Source organism: Psammomys obesus, unplaced genomic scaffold, assembly GCF_907164565.1.
Source record: "Psammomys obesus unplaced genomic scaffold, mPsaObe1.curated_primary_1811, whole genome shotgun sequence".
Classification (NCBI taxonomy): domain Eukaryota; kingdom Metazoa; phylum Chordata; class Mammalia; order Rodentia; family Muridae; genus Psammomys; species Psammomys obesus.
In genome coordinates, this window is record NW_026592118.1 from 14,119,824 (window position 1) to 14,125,979 (window position 6,156).

At 41.2% G+C, this 6,156-nt stretch overlaps 1 protein-coding gene across 1 annotated transcript in view; it reads right to left on the reverse strand.

The window, feature by feature from the left end:
• Window positions 1-5,917, reverse strand: part of Kmt2e (lysine methyltransferase 2E (inactive)) — a 69,958-nt gene extending 64,041 nt beyond the window's left edge. Inside the window, 1 exon segment of the mRNA XM_055612686.1 lies at window positions 5,626-5,917. The gene's annotated coding sequence lies outside the window, so the exon portion shown is untranslated.
• Between the last annotated feature and the right edge of the window lie 239 nt (window positions 5,918-6,156).

Consider the following 6,156-nt stretch of genomic DNA (forward strand, 5'->3'; position numbering starts at 1 on the left):
GAAGGAAGGAAGGAAGGAAGGAAGGAAGGAAGGAAGGAAGGAAGGAAGGGGAGGAAAATAAAAAGAACAATTATTTTACAGAGGTATCAATATAAATGGCTCTGCAGATAAATGCTGCACAAGCTTGAATCCTAAGAAAACCAATTCCTGAAAGTTGTCCTGACCTACACTAATATGTCCCACCACAGACCCTAAAAGATAAACTTTACAAAATTATTTTACACAAAGATTTAAAAATTAAAAATAAATTTTAAAAATTATTTTATAAATGCTATAAATCAAAACAAACTAAATTCCACTGCCATGTCTTAGTTTTCTGTCCTTAAGGCTCAGACTTTAAGTACCACATCCAAGCTGGCACTGATACAGGTTATTACTCAATATTCTTTCTCAATAATAAACTTCAGGACTGAAAGTACCCCTTCTTCTGGATTAACTCTGCGTTAAGCAATCTGGGAGTTGCTAGGAATTGCTGCTCTTCCCTCGTTGTAAAAATACAAAAGGAAAGAGTAAGATTTTGTTTCTGGGGAGCAGGCCAAGTGACTGAACTAGAGACTGAGAGCTTGTGGACAGGGAACAAGGAGCTGCAGCTCCAGCTCTCCTTTTTTTATTTTTTTTTAAATTAAATTTAAATGCAGCATAATGTGTTTCATTACATTTTCATACATGTGTTCGTTATACTTTGTTCTAAATCATCCCACCTTTCCCCGGCCCTTCTCTAGCTGGTTTTTTCCCCTTAAACAGTCCCTTTCTGTTTTTATATGCTCTCTGACCCTTTCCCTCATCCCTTGTTTCTCATTTTCTTATGCCCAAATTTCACACTTGGCTTTTAAGGACTAAAAACCAAAACTTTAAAATGTTAAATAGGTAGCTGATTGTTTACTAATTAAATCAACGTACTACAAATCATTATCTACAAATGAAAAGACTCTTGGGCCTGAGGACGCAGCCTAGTGATCAGAGTGCCTGCTTAGCATGTGTGAAGCCCTGGGTTCAACCCCTAACAAACCACAGCTGTCATCCCATGATTTAATAGTGGAGCAGAATGATCACAAGTTCAAGGTCATCCTAGACTACACAGCAAATTCAGACCAGATACATAAGACCCTAACTCAAAAATTAAGATCTTAAATACTTTGGATAAATAATGAAATGAGATTTCCCATAAAGCTGTAAAATTCATCCAATATAAAATGGTTTTCTTAAACTGTCTACAATAAACTAACAAAGAGGGAAAAACAACTGATTTTGTATCAAGTGAATTTTAACAAGGATTTTTCTAATTCTGATTTAAGAAGCACCATAAGACACTAAACATTAATAAAAACTTTTTCATAAGCGTAATGGTACAAATAAGATCTACTTAATCTGGCTCACCACCACTTAATTTTCAATTCAGCACTTAGCCTAGAAGTTCACAGCAATAACAAGTTCTTTGCTCACAGTATGTCCTCTGTAACATACTTATAGCTTAATAGCACTAGGTTAATCTTTAGCTAATACTATCGACTTCTAGTAGTGCAAAACAATTTCAACCACAAACACTTCTCTTTCATGTTAAATATTTAATTAATACAAAAATAATCAGTTCAGCATTAAGGAAATAAGGCTCCTTCCGATATTTCATGACAAAAAAGACAATAAATCTGAGTCACTCGGATTCTTGAACTCAGCCCAAAGCTAATAATATTCACACAGCAATGTTTGAGTAGATAGAGCCTTCCTTTCATTGGGGCAGTAACTAAAAAATGTATTTTGTCATAAAGTAAAAATAATTCTCATGCAACACATGTATTTAACATTTGCTCTGAGACTTAACAAGGAATAGTCCCTGATTAACCTATTTGGAAGTGCATGTTCACTTAAACAAAAGCTTTAAATTCAACAAATAGATGAGCACCTATCATCTGCTAAAAATAAATCTTTTACAAATAAAAAACTATTATACTTTAAAATGTTTATAAAATAACACACCTTTTCAGACAACTGCATACTACAAAGGCTAATACCCCCAATTAGTTCTGATAATTTTTCAAATTCCATCGATACTTAAATATAGAAATTTTTGAGAAGATAAAAATTTTAAAATACTCTACATAAATGTAAATTTGCATAATCACTTCATAACTAAGTAAAAGTAAACCTTTTTTTGCATTTAAATACTACCATGGTAGTGCACATCTGTTTCAGTAGCAATTTCCAGAAAAGCAGAGCTGTTAGGATTTTCTACTATACCTTTAAAAATAGAACCCTAGGTTTTAAGAGATTAATACACAAAAATGAATGCATTGTTCTTATAAACTCAGACACAAATTTAAGTAGTAGTAGTTGCCCTCATCAATAAGGTAAATAGTGAAGCTTCTCTGGCCAGAAGTGAGGTCAAGCCAGAATCCTAGGCGCATTCCTGACAACCAAAGCCACTATTAACAGCTATTACTGTCCCTATAACTACAGAGTTGAAGAAAATGGAAATGGACAAAAGTTCTCAATTTAAACAGGGATCAGAAAGATACTTTATAATGATAATAGAAACCAACTGTAATCAAAATGCAGTCTCTAAAAACAATTTTTTAAAAATAATTTTACTCTCCAATTACAGGTTTTCTACAAATCCACTTAAACAGATAAACACGTAATCACCCAAACTTAGCTATCCGAGGAACAAAGACTGTTTGTTAGTTTTCTCCCAAGAGACCAAATGCTTCAAAATTCTCTGGGAACAGAAATCACACATAACCTGTTAATAAATTTGCCTCCTTCATCATTACTTGTACTACAGAGCTGTGTTGTTTATAAGGTATATACTTAAAATAAGGTACAACAAAACTTAAAAGTACTTCGTATTTTACAGGGATCAAAACAAAAGAGAAACAAACCCAAGAGGAGGCTTTTCCTACTTCTAACCAGGTTTTTTATGTGAAACCAAGTTTGCCAATTACTCTGTGTCTAGGCCTGACCAACATCAATATGAAGACAACCATAGTTGGTATAGACAGTGTTCTCTCTTCCTGCTACCTCAATCTGTAATATACCAAATTTCATGCACTGGATAGGAGGTTCAAATCCCAACCATCAGGCTGAAAGTAGCAGCCTTGCTCTACAGCACAAGCCTTAACCATGGAGCCCATACACTGTAACTAGGGTCTAGACTCAGACACTCAAGGTATTACATAAATAAGTGACTCCAAATTCTCATACAAACACCCGCCACACACCAACATTTCATTATATAATATTCAAAGATTCTAAGGAAGATTGCAACTCAATCAGTCTTCACGGATGAAACTCACTGACATGCAGACTTACTCAATCCCATTATTTCCACAATTATGTAGAATGTACCTTACTATCAACTAGTTCATAAGCACAATATGAAGTACACTCTGCTCTACAGTTTATACAATGGTGAAAGACTTGTAAAGAAAGGATGTGTGCTTTCCGCCCTTTTTTAAGTACTACTGGATTGAAAGGCACTCATCTTTCAGATGCTGCACAATCAGAAGGGTCATTAAAAACCCATTAATGACCCACTCATATCTTGTATTTTAGCTCAACCCAGAAAAAAAAAAAGGTATCTCTCCCACTATGCAAATAAACTTTAATCAATCACACTTTTTAAAGTACAGCTAAATGACAGCTGCCATTTAATTTTCTGTCTCAGTCTTGAAGATTTTGACAATGGCATAAAAAAGATTCAAGACCCTATTATGGTAATGCTTTTATTTAAGGTCTTTTAAAACAAACTAATTCCATAATCCCATAATAGGCAAATGGGCATTGGGAAAGGAATGAAGACCAAAGCCTTATTTTCTAACTTACATAATGATGAGAGTATGCAATAAGACAAATTTAAGAGGGAGCAAAGCATGGAGTGTCACCTTACCAAACATACAACAACTGGAAATTATTAAAGCTTTAAATACCGGAGAAAAAAGAAGCAAGGCACAATATTGGGAAGAAAAGCAGGGAAGTAACAGGTTTAGGTCTGTGTGTACTGGTCCCTAAAATTTACCCTGAAATAGGATACAAGAACCAAAATACACAAAATTAGTTAAGAGTTGTATGGGAAACGTTTAACTGAAGATAAAAATTCTCAATCATGCAAAATGGGCTACACTTAACAAAACATTTTACTTTGTCATATCAGTTAAAAAAATAGGTGATTTAAGGCCAACATAAACTATTACCAGTACCTAATAATTTTTTAATGTTTAAAAAAAACCCTGACCATGAAATTTTCAAAGCCGAATGTTTTTATTTGTTTCAAAAGTGCTGTTGTTTTATTTGTCTCTCAGGGGAAAACCAATAAAATTAATCAACTAAAACACAGCATTGTAATTTGCAATAAAATTGAGGCATTTTTTGTACATGTCTTGAAGAAGAGGGGGTGGGACAAGCCCAATCTTTTTCATGTAAACATAATAAGCCTGTAATATGCTGCAGACAAACGCACTGCATGGGGTGTGGAGGACCCGAGCTGATTAGATTACCACAACATCAGCCTGGGGCCGCCATTTTTAGAATCTGTAAAGGACAAAAGAGGGAAATTACAGTTTTTACTCTCCATCTCAGAAATTAAAGGGAAAGGAGGACTGTTCCCAATTACGTATTGCTATCTCCAACCTAGAGCTGAATGCACCTCACTTAATTCTTCTCCAAGGTCTCCAGAACTCCAAACACCGTATATTATCCATATCTCTAAAGGGTGAATAAAATAAGCAACATAGAAATTTACTCTGGGACTAACTCCAGTGATTTTTCTTTGACTTTAAATTCGATCATTCTTGAGAGACAGTCTAGATAGGGCGGATCTAGGCGGAACTAAAGCCAGGGAAGCAAGCACCCGGGATTGTTTTTTTCTCTCCCTCCTCCCCCGTTTAGCACAGGGAACCGTTTGTTTCTCCTCTCTGTCTGCTGCCACGGCGTTGGTGCCAATCCTTCGGTCAAAATAAGCTTTCCTGAAATGAGCCATATTGTGGATTCTAAGGCTCTGGCACAGTAGAGGACGGCAGTAATGCAAGAAGAGCGGGGGAGGAGACTGGGAAGGCTGGGTACTGACTAGGGTGACCACCTTAGGGGCGGGTTCACCCTCTCCGGAGAGGATGAGGAGCGGTCCCTCTCCTACAAAGAGAGATGCCCAGGGCGTTCTTTTAGTCCCCTTCACATTTAAGAGAACATTATGACAGAGGGTGGCAAAGAAGAAAGGCAGAAAGGAGAAAATAGGGCCTTTGGTCTTCTCTCTGCACCCGAAAAAGATGCAGCTAGAGAGGGAGAGCTGGCAGCTCTCGGGACCTCTCCGACCCAAGTCTCCCTGCTCACCCCGGAGGCCTGAACCCGCTACCAGGGAGGAGGGCGCCCCCTCCCTAACTCCCACCCTCAAGGGGGTTTAACTGCCAATTTCCCCTTCCACTACCCCAAAACCCGCCATAATGCCCCACTGCCAGGGACAGGCGGGAGAAAGGACAAATTCGATTCCCACAAGCGACGTCTGGCCCCAGCAAAGGGGGCCTGAGGCTCCGTGTGGACGCCGGGCTCCCGAAGGGCAGCGACCCCCTCCCTGGAGCCCCGGGTCCCCCCCCCCCAACCGCGGACCCCACGACTCCCACAGACACGACAGGCACTGACCTGTGATGTTCACACACCAGACACCCGAACCCTGCGATCGGTTCGACCCCAGGCACGTCTCTCCACACCTCGGCGCTCGGACGACCCCCGACGACAGCCACTGCGGACGCAGAAGCGGCTCCACACCCCCTCCCCGGGCAGCAGCGCGCAGCGTCTTCAGCGGGGACCCGGGAGTCGGGCGCTGCGGGCCGCGGCAGGAACGCGGAGGCGACGGCGAGGCTGCTCCGAGTGTCTACGGCCCCTCTGCTGCCTCTCCCCAACTCAGGCTCGATCTCCGGCTCGGCCCCCTGCGCCCGCTCAGTGTCACTGCTTCTCGCTCTGGGAAAATGGCGGCGGCGACGGCGGCGGCGGCGGCGGCGGCAGCGGCGGCGGCGGCGGCGGCGAGCGCACGGGGCCCGCCCGCCCAGCTCCGCAGGGGCAGGGGGGAGGGGACGAAGCTACTCGCCGCCATCTTGCTTATGGGCTGCCGCCCGGCGCGGCCTCTCCGCCGAGGCGTGGGGACGTCACGCCGGAGGCCGCGAGCTGGCCGGG